The following is a 17,669-nucleotide window of genomic DNA, read 5'->3' as shown; positions in this document are numbered from 1 at the left end:
AAAAAATACAGTTCAAGTGCAGCTTAAATTCACTTTAATAGTTTTAACAATTAAGCTACAATCTGTTCCAATCTTTTCTTCTAGATCTTTCTGGGTATATCAGGTGTTTGAGTACTTCTTTGGCTGTCTCTTACTGCTTCTGCAAATAAAAATAAGAAGTTGTTGACTTGGTCAATCTCAAATTATACATATAATTACTCAACTTAGTGGTTTGTTTTTATCTTAAAATGCTTTTCTTTAAGATTTACATCATAAAACAGCATAGAAATTGAAACATAGCTAAGTTTCATATTGACAGCAAATACTGTATATAAGACAACAAAATCTTTTTAAAAAGAAGCTATTTAAAAGTCTCACCTATGATTGGTAAGAAAAACTGCTCCCCGTCAGTTCCTTGCAGCATATTCCCAAGAAATTAACATTCTAGGCTCTAGCTAAGACCATTTTATGCAGCATCCTGAAATCAACAAACATGTAAATTTTATATTAATAATATTACAGGAATATTCAGAAAATAATATATTTTAAGACAAGATAAATATCCAGTAGTTGAAAAATTTATGCTTTGTACTGTAAATAAATTCAAATGTATAAATTTATAAGAATTAATTTCAATTTAACAAACCTGACAGTCCTTTTCATGTTGAGTGTATGGTTTACAGACTACAGCTGCAATACTCCAAATTTCAGCCAGGACCAGGATCTAGAATATAAAATAATATATAATAAAATAGAAATAGATTTATTATTCCCTATAAATTTACGACTATTCAACTTTAAAGTTTAACACTCAACTTTGTAATTTAACTTAATAATAATGTATTTTATTTAAAACTTATTAACACTGTATTATACTATCACTAAAATATAAACATAGACATTGTTATATATAGCTAAAGATACTTCAGCGAACAGGTTTATAGTATTGCTGTCGCAACGTCAAAATAAAAGCGACATATAAAGTTATGGAAGCCAGAACTATGTTATATGTTGTCTTGGGACGTAAATTATGTGGGCCGAACTACTTAATAGGTTTCGATTTTATAATTGATTAAATACTAATTAGGATATAGTACAGACAAATGTTTAAAAATATGAAAAATAAATTAAAGAATGACAAGATTTGTAAAATCATAAATTGCCAAGGACATCAATAACTTCATGCTTACAAGGCCTACCGAACCCAAATCATTCAATTAGGTCGCGAAAACGTGTCAAATCAACTCAATCATGTGTTTTCATCTCTCATTTATTTCATACAGTAAATTAAAGTAGAATTTTAAGAATAAATAATAATATTTTAGAAAATAATCAGTAAACTAAAGTAAAACATTACGGTAATACCTTCGAAATCCAAATAAATTGCCAATCGTGTTGTTTTCAAATTTTCTAAACAGCGCCACCATTTGCACGAACGATAATCATAGACAACAAACAAAATCATAGACCGCAACAATTACTTCCCCTGACCAGCGTTATTTTATAAACGGGGTTTTGACTAATTAATATTATTCATAAAGAACTAAAAAATAAAACAACAAACAACAAAACATATTAACTAACATTTAAAGCGTTAATATAAAGTGAAAAATTATTTCCAACTTTATTTGTTTAAACGCTAATTTTGAATATACGGGAAAAGATTGTAACGCAAATTTTCCTGACAAAAATCACTTACAGACTAATTCAATAAAGGAATAATAACACAAAATTAGTGGTATAAAGGTTTATGTAATGGTTAAACTAAATGTAAAACTTCGACCATAAACAACGTTGAATCAACGTTGTATATACATTGGCAATATAACCGTATGGTCGTCCACAGTTGAATATTGGTTTAACAACGTCACGACCATATTTCAACGTTGTTTCATGTGTGCCATGAGTTCAGGAAAAGGTCTGAAGTCCATGGAAGCGATGTCCGGATTTAAAGGTGCGTGTAGTAACAATTCCAAGACAAGAAAGTCAATCTCAATCAAAGTATTTCTTGCCGTATGGCACGGAGCGTTATCTCGATGCAAAATTAAACTCTCGAACGGTAACCGGCACGTTTTTGTTTTCTTAATGCAGGTGCGAGATTCCTCCTCCGAACTTAAGATACCCAACTACAAATATACTAAGTTTTTCAATAGTTATCATTTGTCAATAGATCTTTGTGTAAGATTATTTATAACTCATTTTAATAATATTTTATCTAAAGATTTAAGTTTCAAAAAAACAATAATAATGTTTTAATTTATGTTTGAATAATATTGTGCGTTCATGGTTTCCCCGTGCGAAGAATCTTGTGTTGGTGTTGAAGAATCATTCTCTTTTTGTCCATGAATAATAGAAACATGTGCTTGCCGTCGCTTCTGGTTACTTTAGTTTTTTTTTTCGGGGGGGGGGGGGGGTGTCTGCTGGGTCTTCAAAATGGATGACAGGATCGTAGTGCCACAACCAAGTTTCATCAAGCGTACCAATGCGGTTTACAAACGTGTCAACTTCTAACTCAAATCGTCTCAGAAACGCGTAAGAACACTTAACACGACGTGCCTTGTCATGATTTTATAATAATCTCGGGACCCATCCTGCGCTACTTTAGACCTATTTAAATCGTTTGCAAGAATGTTATGCACAACAGACAGCATAACGCAAAGTTTCCTAGTAATCGCCCTCACAGTTAGGCGACGATCTTCAATATAACTAGTGCTCGAACTCTTTCCACTTTTTTCGTTCTTACAACTAATGGTCGGTCAGGCTTTCGCTCTGTTTTAATTGAAGTCACACCATTCCAGAACCAATCCTACCATTAAAAAACAAGTTAGATATTATTTTTACGTTTTAAGCCGGCTTCTACCATTTCTCGTGCCTGTTTTGTTGTGTGACTAGGTCCCGCGCATAATTTCAGCGAAGCATATAAGCTCTAAGACCCATAGCCATGAAATTAAATTTTACATTTTAGTGTTGAATATAACTTATCGTAAAATCTGTGCTTAAAACAACCGTCTTGAACAAAGGCTCTCAATATTGCAAAAAGTTCAAAACTAAAAACACATGTTATTAAAGCTTTCTGAATATCAGCAAACTTCGTTTGTCTTAAATATGTATAGCATGTTTACGAATAATCTCCCCTAGATGTTCATTGATATGTTTATCGCCGTTCTTGTGCGACGATATATACAACACGTTTGCTTCATTAAAAGAACTATGCGAGAGTTCTTTTTGCACCTGTGGAAGATTTGCTTAATACTAGGATTAGGAGATATTTTTGATTAAAATGCACAATGAAAGTTTATAAATTACAATTATTTAACAAAATAGAAATTATATACTATCTTAATGTTAGTTTGATTTACTCCTCATTTATTTTCAATGTTTTGAAAGATTATATACAGGAGAAATGGACATTTTCTGACGCATCAGGGATATTTTTTCTACAAATAGAACAATTTATGTCATGTTATCAAACTAATTTTAACATTAATGATATATATAAATATCAAAATTAAAGTGTCTTGTAAAAATCAAGTTTTGATTAATGTTTTGGAAAGTATATGGAAACATTTCCACTGCACCAGAGATTTTCCAAAACGTGCATAAAGTATGTAAATCAGACAATTGTAAGTCCCTTTACATAAAATGTATATATATCATTTGATTGAAATAAACGGTATATACAGCTGCATGCCTGCAACAACAATATTGAAAGAAATCAAACTTGAGAAAAATTTGCGCCGAACATATCTCAAAAGTTAAAGTCGGTACACGTTTCACTCGGTGATATAATACTGCATTGTAATATTGTAGCTATAATGTTCAATGTTACTTATTTTCGGAACATAACATAGTAAACCGCTTTTTAGAACCAATAATCTGTTTGTACCATTATACAGTTTAAAATAAAACTGAATGAACCATTTCTCAAAGCATAACAGTTTTTTTGTAGACTTGTTCTAATAATTTAAGACTTAAAATGCGATGCATTAGCTTCAATATGATACGAAAAAAATGGATACTGCCAGCAATGATTCTCAACACTGTGGAGAGGTCTCTCGAATTAACAAGATTTGAACAGTTCTACATGTACACCGTCTGCCTCAAATTACTCAAAGTAAATTATTTAATATCACATGATAAAAAATAGACTTCAAAAATCAACAAGGGACGCGTAAATGGACACGCCCAACTGCAATGTTGTCTGGTTACCTATTTGTGCAAGTGCGAGTTTAAAACCACAAGAGTTTTTATTGAATCATACATATAATATAACAGGTCAATTAAAGTCCTTTTCGAACCTTAATTCAGTATTAATAACCGTACAATTTAAATATAAATTTAGGTATTCATCATTTACACCAGAAATATATTCGATAAAAACAGACAGACATGTTCGGCTAAATTTAGTTGTGTCCTAACAGAGGTTAAAGTGCGGGACATTATTTAGAAGTTTCGAGGTTTTACGTCGTTCATTTTCAACAACACTTATAAAAACCGCTCACAACTTTTTTCCGATAGATTCAGTCATACTTATGAAGGAAATGAATCATTGGCAAAGACATCCGGAAGTATTCTAAGCAGGAAGTTGGGATCAGATGTCGTACAAATGTATAAATACAAATGTTTGTGCCTTCATTGTATTGTCACGTGCAAATCTCACTGTTTTTTTCTGTGAACAAATCTTTGGGATAAGATTTATGCAGCTATCGGCTCTGAAAAAACGGCTAATAACCCTTCTCAGTACTAGCGCTGTATAGAGACAATAAGTAAGAACAAGATTAAAGACATTACAAAAGTCTGAAATGTCAAAAAGGCTGTTCAGAACTGAATTATATGGTTAACGTAACTTTATATTGTACTTTTATATTTTCGTTATTGACTAAGTTTGGTTGTTAATTTGATTAGGTTTTATGTCACACCGACACAGTATAGGTCATATGGCGACGTTCCAGATCTTACTATAGGAGCATTTCCGTGCATTATTTTAGGCTCGAACGGGCACCTGTGTAGAACCATCGACGTTCGATAAGCTGGAAATAATTGAATTTTGTTAATAACAAATAAACATTTCAGTATTTACAGAAAATGCAATGTACAAAGTACAACTATGAAAGTCAAATAAGTCAATGTAAAGAAATATGATATCAAGCTAAGAATAATATATCACTGGTAATGTAAAATGATCATGACTTGTTCAAGGCTAAACAAACGGCAGTATTTAACAGTACACATTTTAACCAAGATGTAAAGCAAATGTAAATTATTTCTTGAAATCGTAATAATCACACTGTTTTTGTTCAGATGGTTAACCAACATATACTATATATTCAGGCTATTCAAAATCCATATAATTCTTTTCTGATGCCGGTACGGTGTTAGAATCCAACGATACCTGCTGTCATTGCAAGTATTGGTGCATACCGGTGTACACCTTAATAATATTGCATAGCTTTAAGCTGCACATACTCAGTGTTTTTTCCGGCACTATAAACGTAATTTAAATCCCTTTGCAATAAAATTAACATCCGGGATATTTATAAATATCAGAAGGTTTAAAATCATGTTGGCTTATCTTTAAAACGTGATGACACACTCGCGATATCAAAACGTTTACACATTTAAATATTCAAATAATCTTTAGTCTGAGATTGTACACTTGTCAATAATTACTGATCAATTATTGATGACAATGGTTATGAAGACACCAATCTTCGGCGTAACTGTCAGTTGTTGTTGTTAATTAATCATCTACCTCTCGATAACGTGTTCAGTAACAATTGGTATTAAAAAAGAAAATTCTGGTATTTAAGTTAATATTACACACATTGAAATTAATCATAGGGTTAAAATAGAAAGATTGTGTAGTAGGCCAGGTTGTTTCTGACACCTAGGTTATAATCTTTAAATATCTCGTGTAACATAATTTTGTCTAAGAAAGAAAGAATTATTGCTAAAATTTGATATTTACATCGTTACATAAGCTTAAACATTTAAATAAAGTATATTATATCTTGTTCAAAACTGTTATTAAATAAATAGGATCAACAAACTTGGTATTTCGTTTATTCATTATGGTCAAGTCCAGAATACAGAGTCCAAGCTTTAGCTCTAAAAAGATAAGTAGCATTAAATAATGGAAAGAACTTCGCGAAGCCATGTTGTAATAGCTTTGCAACCTTTCGCCTCGGGTTAGCCCCTATCGCTACATTTTTGGCGTATCTGAATGTGCATGTCTTTGGAGATAACATCACTTTGTTCTCTTTCATTTGGATTTTGCTGGACGAAACCACGAATGTTAAGTAGGCCTAATATTAAGAGGATTATTTTTTCGTTTTTTCGTGAAATATGGAATATATATGATAAAATGCCACATATTTTCTACGAACCGGCACGGCATTTTATTACGTTGAGTGAAAATATATTCCACATTTCACGAAAAACGAAAAATAACCTTTTTATTTAATTTCATTAAAAGAAAAATGCTTATGAATCCCCTTGCTTGCTACGCAACTGCAATTGTTAAGCGTGCAGTAATATATTGAATATTAATAGAGTCATGACGCGGTTCAATACACAATTTATAGTTTAAACATATTTATTCTCAGAATATGTACATAATAACATTTGAAATATATACACATACAAAATTTGACAATATTCAAAGAAGAGGATTAGAATGAAAGACTAGGTCTTATAGAATTCTTCTCCGTTTAGTTGTTAAATATATCGGTGTCGAACTGGTGATCTAAAATTTTCTGAGAAAAATATATATTACCAAATGTATAATAGAAACAAAGTATATATGGAGTATGAAAGAAGTAGTAATTCAAAAAGAGAAAAAGGGGAAGAAGAGCCTCATAATTATTTGTTATGTGTTAAATCGTTAGAGGAATCTTTTAGTTTTTGCTATAAAAGACTGCACGTTAGAGAATATTGTTGAATTATCATCATCTGATAGGCCAGGGTTTCCGAAGAGAAGAATATCGAGATTGATATCAAAAGCTTGAATATTAAAAACTAATTCATTTCGGTACAAGTTTGTAGCGATAACATTCAAAGAAGAAGTGATAGTTGCTTTCGACTTGACCACATTCACATAAAGGTGAGGGTGATATGTTTCTTAGAAAAAGATGATAATTTAAAGAACTGCATTTTGTACGAAGACGTGTATGGAGAACCTGTAATTTTCTGTTACCAGAATAGTAGTATTTTGGTGTGCGTTTCTTGTTACGTGTTAAGAAGTTCTTGAATGATGAAAGTGTTTGGTAAGTTCCGAACTTCGGTTTGGTAAGTTGTTCCAAATCGCGGTATAGTAGAGGGAAGAAAGGAGTTGTAGTATATAAGAAGTTCGCGCATATATTCCAGCAGTATTATCAGAGTTACGTAAATTATACCTTGTGTTAGTTTGATCAGGAATTAAGGAAGAGAGAAAGTCGGGAGTCAAATTGTTATGCATTTTATAAAACAAAATTAATCGGGTGATTATACCGTCTTTGTTCTAATGTTTCCCAATTAAGTTCTTGAATTAGGCATTCGATAGAAACTAATCTTGTCGCACCTGAAGCAATCCTAGCACATTCATTCTGAATCTTATCTAAGCTTTCGAGTTCATATTGAAAAGCATTTCCCCAAATGACGTCTGCGTATTCAAGAATGGGACGAAAAGAATGAAGTGTAAATTATCTCAAGAGATTTTCTGTCAAAGAATATTTCAACTTTCGCATTTATATTGACGCGCTTCCCAAGCCTTTTCGGTTATATATTCAATGTGTGAATTGCCAATTACAGTTATTAGAGAGAATAATTCCTAGGTGTTTTATGATCGTTAACTTCTGGTATATATTTTGATTGAGCATATATAAAGAAGGGTGGTTTGCGTTATGTTTCTAGATACAATAAGTGATTCTGTCTTTGATGGGTTGAATGTGACAAGCCAATTATCTGCCCATGTTGTGATTGTCTGTATATCTGTTTGTAACTGTTGAGCTGCGACTAGTGGATTTTCTATGACAATATAGAGACTTGTATCATCAGCAAAAAGTTGACAGATGATTGGAGATCTAGAACAATATCATTTATGAAAATAAGGAATAGCAGAGGGCCAAGAATAGAACTTTGTGGTACTCCAGCTGAAAGAGTACCCCAAGATGATTTTTGAATTAGATATAACTACACGTTGACGCCTATTAGTGAGATAGTTTAGAAAACCATTCGAGGAGGCTGCCGGAAACACCTGCATATTTGAGTTTTGAAAGTATACCTTTATGCCAGACTTTATCGAACGCTTTACTGATATCAAAGAAAATAACCCGAGCTTCTAGACCCATTGTCAAGTGCTTTGCACAGTGTATCATAGATAAAAACAAGTTGATTAACAGTAGAGTCGGCCAGGAATAAAGCCGGATTGAACAGGAGTAAGAAAGTTGTTAGCTTGGAGATGGTTGAAAAGATGTTTGAATATTAGCCGCTCAAAAACTTTTCAATTGTATTAAGAAGAGAGATAGGGCGGTAATTATTTGGAAGAGAGGAGTCACCTTTTTTTAAAAATTGCAGATACATGGGCTACTTTCCATGTCGACGGTACTTTACGACGAAGAAGTGAGGCATTAAACAAATCACAAAGAGGTTGAGAGAGTTCATGTGACGCTTCGCGTAGAATTCTATTACTTATACCATCAGGACCGGATGCTTTTTTCAAGATTTAATGATCTTAGGACATTTTCTGTTTCAGTTTCAGTTAGTGTAATTTCAGATAGTGAAGTTGTTGTCATTGATGGACCAAGATCAGGTACATGCTTATTTGAATCTTCAATGAGTGTTTGTTAATAAAAATAGTCGTTTAATAAATTTGCTTTGTTTTCATCTGTAAAGTTAAGTTCGAGTGTTTCTGGATTTTGTAATGGGGGTATTGAGTTATTTGTTTGTGATGATATAAATGATTTTAACGTTTTTCCACCAGTCTTTAGACGATAATGATCCTCTTTTGAGTTATCCGATAATTTGCAATAATAATTTGATTTAGCTTCGCGAATTAATAAAATAGTTTCATTTCTAAGTTGTCGGAATTTTTGCCAATGATGTAAAGACTGTGTTTGTTTTGCTTTTCTGTAAATGCGTTTTCGTTTTCTAATGTGGCTTCTTACTGTACTAGTATATCCATGGAGCATCTGATGGTCTAACATGTATTTGTTTATTTGGTATATTAATTTTTGCAATATTTATGATCTGATTTGTTATATTGTCCGCATATGTGTCTATATCTGCGTGAGTGCATGTATGCCAGTTATAATTTAGTAGATCTTGTCGGAGTTTATCAAAGTCACCTCGATTGTATTCCCATATAGTTCGTTGAAATCCACGTTGAGAGGGTTTTCTAAATTTGAGAAGACAAAAAACTGGGAGATGGAATCGATGTTCTTGGTTGAGAAAAGTGTTCACCAACACCAGCTTTTACGATGTTATTTATATTAGTTACAAATATGAGATCTATTAATGATTGTGATGTTTCGGTAAAGTGAGTAGGTTTCGTCAATAAGTTGACTCATATTAAATTGTTGTGTAATTGAATTGATTTTTCTGTTTGAAGTTATGGTTAATGCATCATAATTGAGGTCACCTGTAAGGATAATGTCAGAAAATATTTGTATCGATAGCAAGAGCGATTGAGTCTTCAACCTTATTACTGTAATTTGCATCGGCATTAGGAGGTCGATAAAATAGACCGAAGAGTACATGTCTTGTTATTTTCAGGAATCAATTCAATCCAGATACACTCTAAGTTATTAAGTTCTAAATTGTAATGTCTCTTATAATGCAGATTTTCTCGAACATAGAGGATAACTCCGCCATGAGAATCATCAATCCGATCTTTTTCGTTCAGGAGTATTGTAAGATAAGAGTTTAAGATCATCAGATGATATTGTATTGTTCAGCCATGTTTCAGAGAAAGGCAAGAATATCAAAGTCGACAAGTTCGGAATAAAGAATGTTCAAGTTTATGTCGTATGCTTTGTACATTTAGGTGGACAAAATGATAAGTGATGTGATATGCTAAATGTTGTATCAGTATAAGATGAGCTTGTAGATTCAGGCCCTGGGTGTTCATGTATATCTCCCGCCAGAAGTATTAATAAATAAAACCACGTACACAAAATACTCATGATAAAATTTTGAAACAAGAAATAGGTAAAAACCATGTTAATATGTACTTTTGTAAGATTTATGACATATTTCCTTTTGGGATGAATTATCATTTTTTGCTTATTCATGGCCCTGTGAATATACCTATATACAAAGATAATAACATCACATGGGATGAGTAGATATTCAACAATATTAAAGAATGAGTAAATATTGGCAGCAGTCCGGAGTATCTATATGTGTCCATGATGGTCGTCGTCTTACTTAGTGTATTATATTTATGTAATTGATGATGATTGTACCAGATTAAAATTGTATAACCGTCATGGACATAAGGTTGATTTCATAGGTAGGTAAACGTGCAGTATCATGAGTAATATGATGCCGGGGTAACATTATGTGAGACTAAAGTGAAGAAAAAGAGGTCAGAAGAAATAGAGGTAAAGGAGGAAGGAGAGTAATAGTAGGACATTGCATGTTATAGTTTTGATGACTGCAAGAAGAGATGGAATATGTACTCACTAATCGAGTGTGAAACGAGCTAAACTACACACAAATAATTTTTAGTTAGAATTAGATAACAAAGTTTAAAAAAACAGTTCTGGAATGAAGGATGAATTCTATAAGGTTAGACAAGGCAAAACAATGTATATGTTACATGAAAACACAGCAAAGATTACCGTAATATTGCAAACAAATCAGTATAAGCTGTCAAATGTATAAACAAAGCATAATATATTTATTTTGACCAACCTCATTTCTTTGAGGTTGATTTATAACAAGAGATACCTCATTTCTCAATGATTCACTAAGGTGTAGAGCGTTGCAAAAAAATTGATAAAATACTTAATAAAATATGTAATCAGAGTTATGGTGAGAAATTCTCCTTGTAAATATTTTCATTACTCAATTGTATATTTCAAAAATTTAAACAAAAAACTCTGACGCAGTTTAAATAGTTAAAAAATAACTTAATAAAATATGTCACCAGAGTTATGATGAGAAATTCTTCTGAGGAATATTTTCATAACTGGATTGTATATTTAAAAATTTAAAAAAAAGCAACAGAAAAACAACAAACTCTGACGCAGTTTAAATAGTTAAAAAATACATTAATAAAGTATGTAATCAGAGTTATGGTGAGAGTTTCTCCTTGTGAATATTTTCATAACTTAATTGTATATTTCAAAAAGTTTAAGCAAAAACTCTGACGCCATGAATATTAAGAAATGAAGCTAACATTTTTATAGAAGTTTCGTAGTACACATTCACAAGGGTGACAATAACCTCGAATTGATCAACCAAATGGAAAATCCATCACAGTTCAGTAATCGAAGGTTATAAAATAGTGCAAGAAATTCGTGCGTTACATTAATAAAGTATGTAATCAGAGTTATGGTGAGAGATTCTCCTTGTGAATATTTTCATAACTTAATTGTATATTTCAAAAAGTTAAAGCAAAAAACTCTGACGCCATGAATATTAAGAAATGAAGCTAACGTTTTCATAGAAGTTTCGTAGTACACATTCACAAGGGTGACAATAACCTCGAATTGATCAACCAAATGGAAAATCCATCACAGTTCAGTAATCGAAGGTTATATAATAGTGCAAGAAATTCGTGCGTACCCGTCAGGTTTTTCGGCGTATATTTCAAGTAGATAAACAGAAGAATAAAAAAGAAATCAACATATATTTACATGACAATGATATATACTTTAGGTGTTTCAATAATAATGCCGACAGTTGCTTTCAACATTATGTATATAATATTCATGCATATTCATATATAAATTCAACGATTTGTCTAGAGGTTCTGGAATTCAGAAAAAATGTTTACACTATTCAAATCATAAAAAATGTTAGAATGCAATTCCTAGGTATCGGTCACATGTTATTTTTTATTAGATGCTCATAGCCCCTTGAACAATATATATATGAAATAAGTACATGAATCTAACAAAATATGTACGTGTGTGTGTTCAGTATTATGAAAGGACACGTTTCGTTTTAGATTAAATTGTAGATCTTGACAATTAAACAAATTTGTGTTAATTGTGTTGGTCAAATATTTTCATGTGAGTGACTAGGCAACAACAATTCACTTTTTCAAGTACATGCAATATATCAACAGATATTTACAATTTAGTTCTTCCGATATATGAAAAAACGTACTTGCACGAAAAATGTATTTACATTGTATACAGTGGGATTATTTACAGAAGTGTTTCTTCAAGAGTTATGATATTCTAGAATAAAAACATTCAGGAAGGACAAAAGCTTTTCGGCAAATCATAGGAGTATAAATAACCATAGTATATTTACAATGCACGGGTACTTCCACAATTGCCTTAAGTAGGTCATGTAGCTTATTAATTTCAGTAATTGGATCTCTATTAATCGCCATGCATGTAATAATATAAAGTAAAATAAAAAGATAAAGAATAAATAAACAGAAAACAAAACAAAACAAAAAACATACAGGTTATCTTATCGATATTGTACATAAAAATAATACGTTGTGCTACTTTTATTGGTTTTTCTATAAATAGAGATCGTGCACTATAACGATAAAAAATCGCTATAAATGGCCGAATATAAATAGCATTGGTAAACATAACCACGTGGTAAGCAAGCTGTGACACATTTTAATTTTGCGTTGTGTTTTGATTTAATCAAGAGTGGTGACCAAGTATAACTGGATATAAAATGTAACCGTTTCGATAATATAGGTAGGACATATGTTAAGGATATATTTCATAAATATTTTTTTAAACATAAGACGCTTTATTATAAACATGTACTAATATCTTATCTATTTATTTATTTATTAATTCATACATCCATTTATTTATATATTTATTCATCTATTTATCTATTTATTTATATATTTATGTATTAATTTATTAATTAATTTATTAATTTATTTATATATTTATGAGTAGTAAAATTGGGGAGGTGGTGGAGCACAATTTATAGCCACCATCTTGGGAAATGCTGGTAAACACAATCAGACATTTTCGGATTTATTTACATTATCTATCTATAGTTGATCCAAGAATACATAAAAGAGTGGTTTCATAACTTACTAAGTCGAAATGTAAGTAATAATGTTTTTTTGTATATTTTTATTTTTTTTTAAATTTTAGTCACATGGCCGACATCGCGGCCAATTTAAGTCAAACTTCGAACTGTTCAGTTGAAAACACTGATAAAACTTCTGTCTAAACAATGAATCACAAAATCATGTTTATTTTTTATTTTTCCACTTCAAACACTCATTCACCGTCTGAGTTGCTTAAACGACGAATACGTTTCCAGCGACTTGGACCAGCATTTGGGGGACCTGTCCGAAAAATCGCTCTCTGGTACTTGCTGACAAATATTTGATAAGGCAGTTTGATTATGGCTTTGGAATTATCTGTGCAGTCGAAATGTTACAGGACCATTGAAATGTTACCTGCAATCAAATGGGGATGTCGATAGTGAATATTGAAGACTGTTGTCATGTGGCGAAAGTTAAATTGGTGTGGGGGCATGATTTGATGGTTTTTATATTGATCAGGGGATATTACTTGTTCATGGTGGTAATTTAGGGGTGACAGGCAGACGGGGTTGAGTGATAGAGGGTTGGTTTTGTTGATTATGAAATGGTGTAGCAGCATTAACATGTTCTGGCACTTGAGCATAGTGCAATGGTAATGTTGTTGCAAAATTTGGTTGAACAGATTTGAAAACTGGGCGTTTCTGAAACTTTGGGCTGTGAAGGCGCTTGTGTTTTATTCATTATTAAATTTAAATCTACTTGACCCCTGTCTTACTTCCATGAACAATTACATGTGAATTAAGTTTGGACTGTTCCATGTTCATTTCAGCATAATTGTTCAAAGAATTTATGCTTTTGACTATATATGTGGGGGAATGTTTCGGTCATTCATGTTCTGTAGAAGACGTTTTCCTGCGCTGAAACAAAACCAAAACTTTATGATTTTTTCATTGGCATTTTAAGTTAAATTTATCATTTGAAGACAAGCATATAAAGATGAATGTCATTGAAACAAAACATATATAATTACAGCATTTCCTTACTGAAATATATAATAACACTTATTTTTATATATTTAAAGGAGCTTAAAAAGTTCAGGCGATTTGATCATATATTATTTTTGCAACAGCAGTGTGAAGATATTTTTAACTCAAACCATGCAAAATTTGGATTGTTCAGATCTAGTGCTTTAGCTTAAAATTGTTCATTAACTCGTTAAGTGCCTGATAAAAATATGTGATATAAAAAATCAATCTTGTGGAAGTTTAGAGTTTATATTCAAATGCAGTGAAATTGTGTCAAAGTGTGAAAATTATCATAAATATACGAAAAAGTGAGAATTTCAATTCAACAACAATGACACATGTTTGTAAGGCAAAAAGAACATGGATGTACAGACACTTTAGAAGGCTTGTGATACATGCGCAAATGTTATAGATTTTTTATGATATGTAATAGTTTAATTTTGATTGTTTGTTTGGAATTTATTGCTATGGGTTTGACTTCTGGGCGATTCAATACCTGCGCCAGTTTTTATTTGCTTTCATGATATTTTTATTTTGTTAAATTCCCATTGCAACTCTCTTGTACCATGCCTTGACCCTCTGTATTGGTTCTATCATTTGCCACCTGTCAAGAAGAATGGGGCCTCTGATCAAGCATCTCATTAGGCCTCTTTGATTGATATGAGTTGTATAATGTGAATAGGACACTTTTCAGGCTGGTCTCTGGCATAGACCAAAGTCTTTGGTTTTAGATGTTCTTGCAAATACCCAAAATGGTTTCACATTATATATTTTAATGCAGTAAATTTGTTAAAAAATTGTTACTTATAACCTAAATAAAGGAAACCACAATTTTAATATTTTAATTTTCATATTTTAAAAATTTAATGTTATTTTTACCATACTTAAAAGTTGAATATTTATTTTTTTCATATTTTTATCCATGTGTTATTTGATTTTCTAAGCCAGGTAGCTTAATTGGTTAGAGCATTCCAAATTTAGTTTCTATTCAGATTTGGGAAGGTTTCAGGTTCAACTCCTGATCTGGCTGAATTTTAAATGCACTTTTTATTTTTTATCTAATAGATTATCAGAATTAAATTTAAAGATTTCACATAAAAAAATGAAAAAAATTCTATACTTGTAGTAAACATAATAAATTTATACATTTTTACAGATTATATCTTTTTAAAAGGTGTATTGCCTGATATTCCTAGGTTCAACACCACTTCTAGTTTTGATTTGGCGCTCGGTGTCATAAATCAGGTACTCTCCGTGGACTGTATCTGATCTAAATTTTATGTCTCCCCATTTCAGCGTAGAAGCTTCTTTCCAGTTCGCATATCAAAATTTGATGTGCAAACAAGCCACATGGAATTGAGTTAAGATTCCTGTCCCAAGTGTTTCATTTTCAATCATTTTTGTAGATGGTGGTCTTCTGGGCACCCAGCAGCATGAGGCTTGTTTCCCTTGCCCAATGATTTTAGCTCCATTTATTTATTTCTTTATTTCTTTATTTCTTTATTTATTTATTTCTGAGGCATTCTCTTGTGTTAATAAATTCTTGGGAGTCACCTTTATACCAACCGGATATTTTTTTATTTTAAATGCCTTTCTAGGCTACCAATAAAGGCATCAAATGAGCCTGGTTCATACTCATCCCCATTTTTATGCCACCGTAGCATCTTCTTGTAAAGACCCAAAAGGCCTTGAGCTTCGATATTTTGCATAAGGCATTGTCTGGTAGACCTCTACCAAGATTGTTCAAATTATAGCCTTGGGATCAAAATCGGCCCCGCCCCGGGGGTCATTGATTTTCACTATATGTACATATAGTAAAAACTTAAAATACCTTCTTGTAAAGACCAAAAGACCTAGAGCTTAGATATTTTGCATAAGGCATTGTCTTGTAGACCTCTACCCAGATTGTTCAAATTATAGCCCTGGGGTCAAAATCGGCCCATCCGGGGTCATTGGTTTTCCTTATATGAATATATTAAAAACTTATAGTAAAATCTTTAAAAGAACTTCTTCTAGCAAATGACAAATGCTAGAGGTTAGATATTTTGCATGAAACATTGTGAAGTAAAATTATTGCCATTGGGTCAAAATTGCCCCCTGCCCGGAGGTCATTTATTTTCAATATATACATATAGTAAAAAATCCAAAAATCTTATTGTCTGAAGGTACAAGGCTTAGAGCTTTAATATTTGTTAAATGATTTCATCTATAGGTACTCTACCAAAGTTGTTCAAATTTTGCCTCTAGTGTCAAAATTAGCTCCGCCCTGGGGGCTATAGGTTTTCCTTATATGGAACCTTTACCAACATTGTTCAAGTGGACCTGTATCAAGATTGTTTTGAATTAAACCCTTTGGTCCAAAATTTTGCCTTGTCCAAGGGGACAATGACCTACTTTCTTTTCCTTTGATGTACAGCATTGAAAGTTTGACCATGTGCACAGTTTTAGTTGTAAAATTGATATCAGGTGACCTAGATTTTGATGATGTGACCTCCTTTCTTGTCCTTTGATGTACAGCTATGAAATTTGAACCATGTGCACGGATTAAGATGTAAAGTGAAATTTGATTTCAGCTGACCTGGATTTTGACAACGTGTCTTACTGTGTTGTCCTTTGATGTAGTCATGAAATTGAGACTGTGTGAAATATGACTTTCACCACAAAATTCACTAGACTCGATTGCATTAATATATTCCTACTCTGACCTTTATTGAGTTAACAACAGATTTAACCACTAATCTGATAATAGGAATCAGATAGGTCAGGGATCTATGCATTATGACAATCTTCAAAATTGTATAGAAACCAAGAAAATATGTTCCTACACTACAATTTAGTGTTGTATTAATGCGGTGGTAGAGCAATTTTCTCAAATGCAATCTTGTTTTTTCTTTGCTGATAAAATGTCCAGTTTGTCCGAGGGATAAACTCAACCAGGCATGTTTCGTTTTCCATCGTGTTAAGGTATTCATAGATAAATTTTAGGTCAGATGCGATTTTTTTCTTAGTGTTTTCATTTTCAGTTTTTTGAAAAAATTCAATGACATCATTTTGAGTAATTTTCTTTAACCTTGTTGGCTCTGATTTTGTTGTTGTTTATTTTAAAGGTTATATATGCGAGGATTGAGAAGGAATAAGTTCAAAATCAGGAATACCTTGACTCAGTCATATTATCAATAATTGAATTTAATGAATAATTAGTTAGATTTAAATCAATTACAAGTTATTGGTGTCGATCTTACTTAATGGTTATGAATAAGAATATATTGTGGTTGTCGGCGATTATTACATAAATGGAAAGAAGTCTTTAACTTATGTGATATAAATGCTTAAACAGTCGCTGAAACTTTAGTTACAGTAGTAATAAGTCGATTTTGGTTACTAAGAAAAAATCACACCAATCAAGTATATACTTTACTTCTGATCTCTTTACTAATTTCTTTAATAACATAACACTAAAATTCGCTCTTATCAGTTGA

General features: G+C 31.8%; 1 long non-coding RNA gene across 1 annotated transcript; it reads right to left on the bottom strand.

Annotated features, from left to right (window-relative positions):
* LOC132751212 (uncharacterized) lies at positions 1–1,491 on the bottom strand. The gene is made up of 4 exons (XR_009628651.1): positions 1,345–1,491; positions 626–703; positions 358–457; positions 1–139 (listed from the first exon to the last, which is right to left on the bottom strand). It is a non-coding gene; the product is annotated as an uncharacterized LOC132751212 (long non-coding RNA).
* Between the last annotated feature and the right edge of the window lie 16,178 nt (positions 1,492–17,669).

Source organism: Ruditapes philippinarum, unplaced genomic scaffold (genome assembly GCF_026571515.1).
Source record: "Ruditapes philippinarum isolate M1 unplaced genomic scaffold, ASM2657151v2 ctg3848_1_1_1_1, whole genome shotgun sequence".
NCBI lineage: Eukaryota > Metazoa > Mollusca > Bivalvia > Venerida > Veneridae > Ruditapes > Ruditapes philippinarum.
Note: the sequence above shows the minus strand (reverse complement) of the source record. Positions and strands in the feature narration are given on the sequence as shown.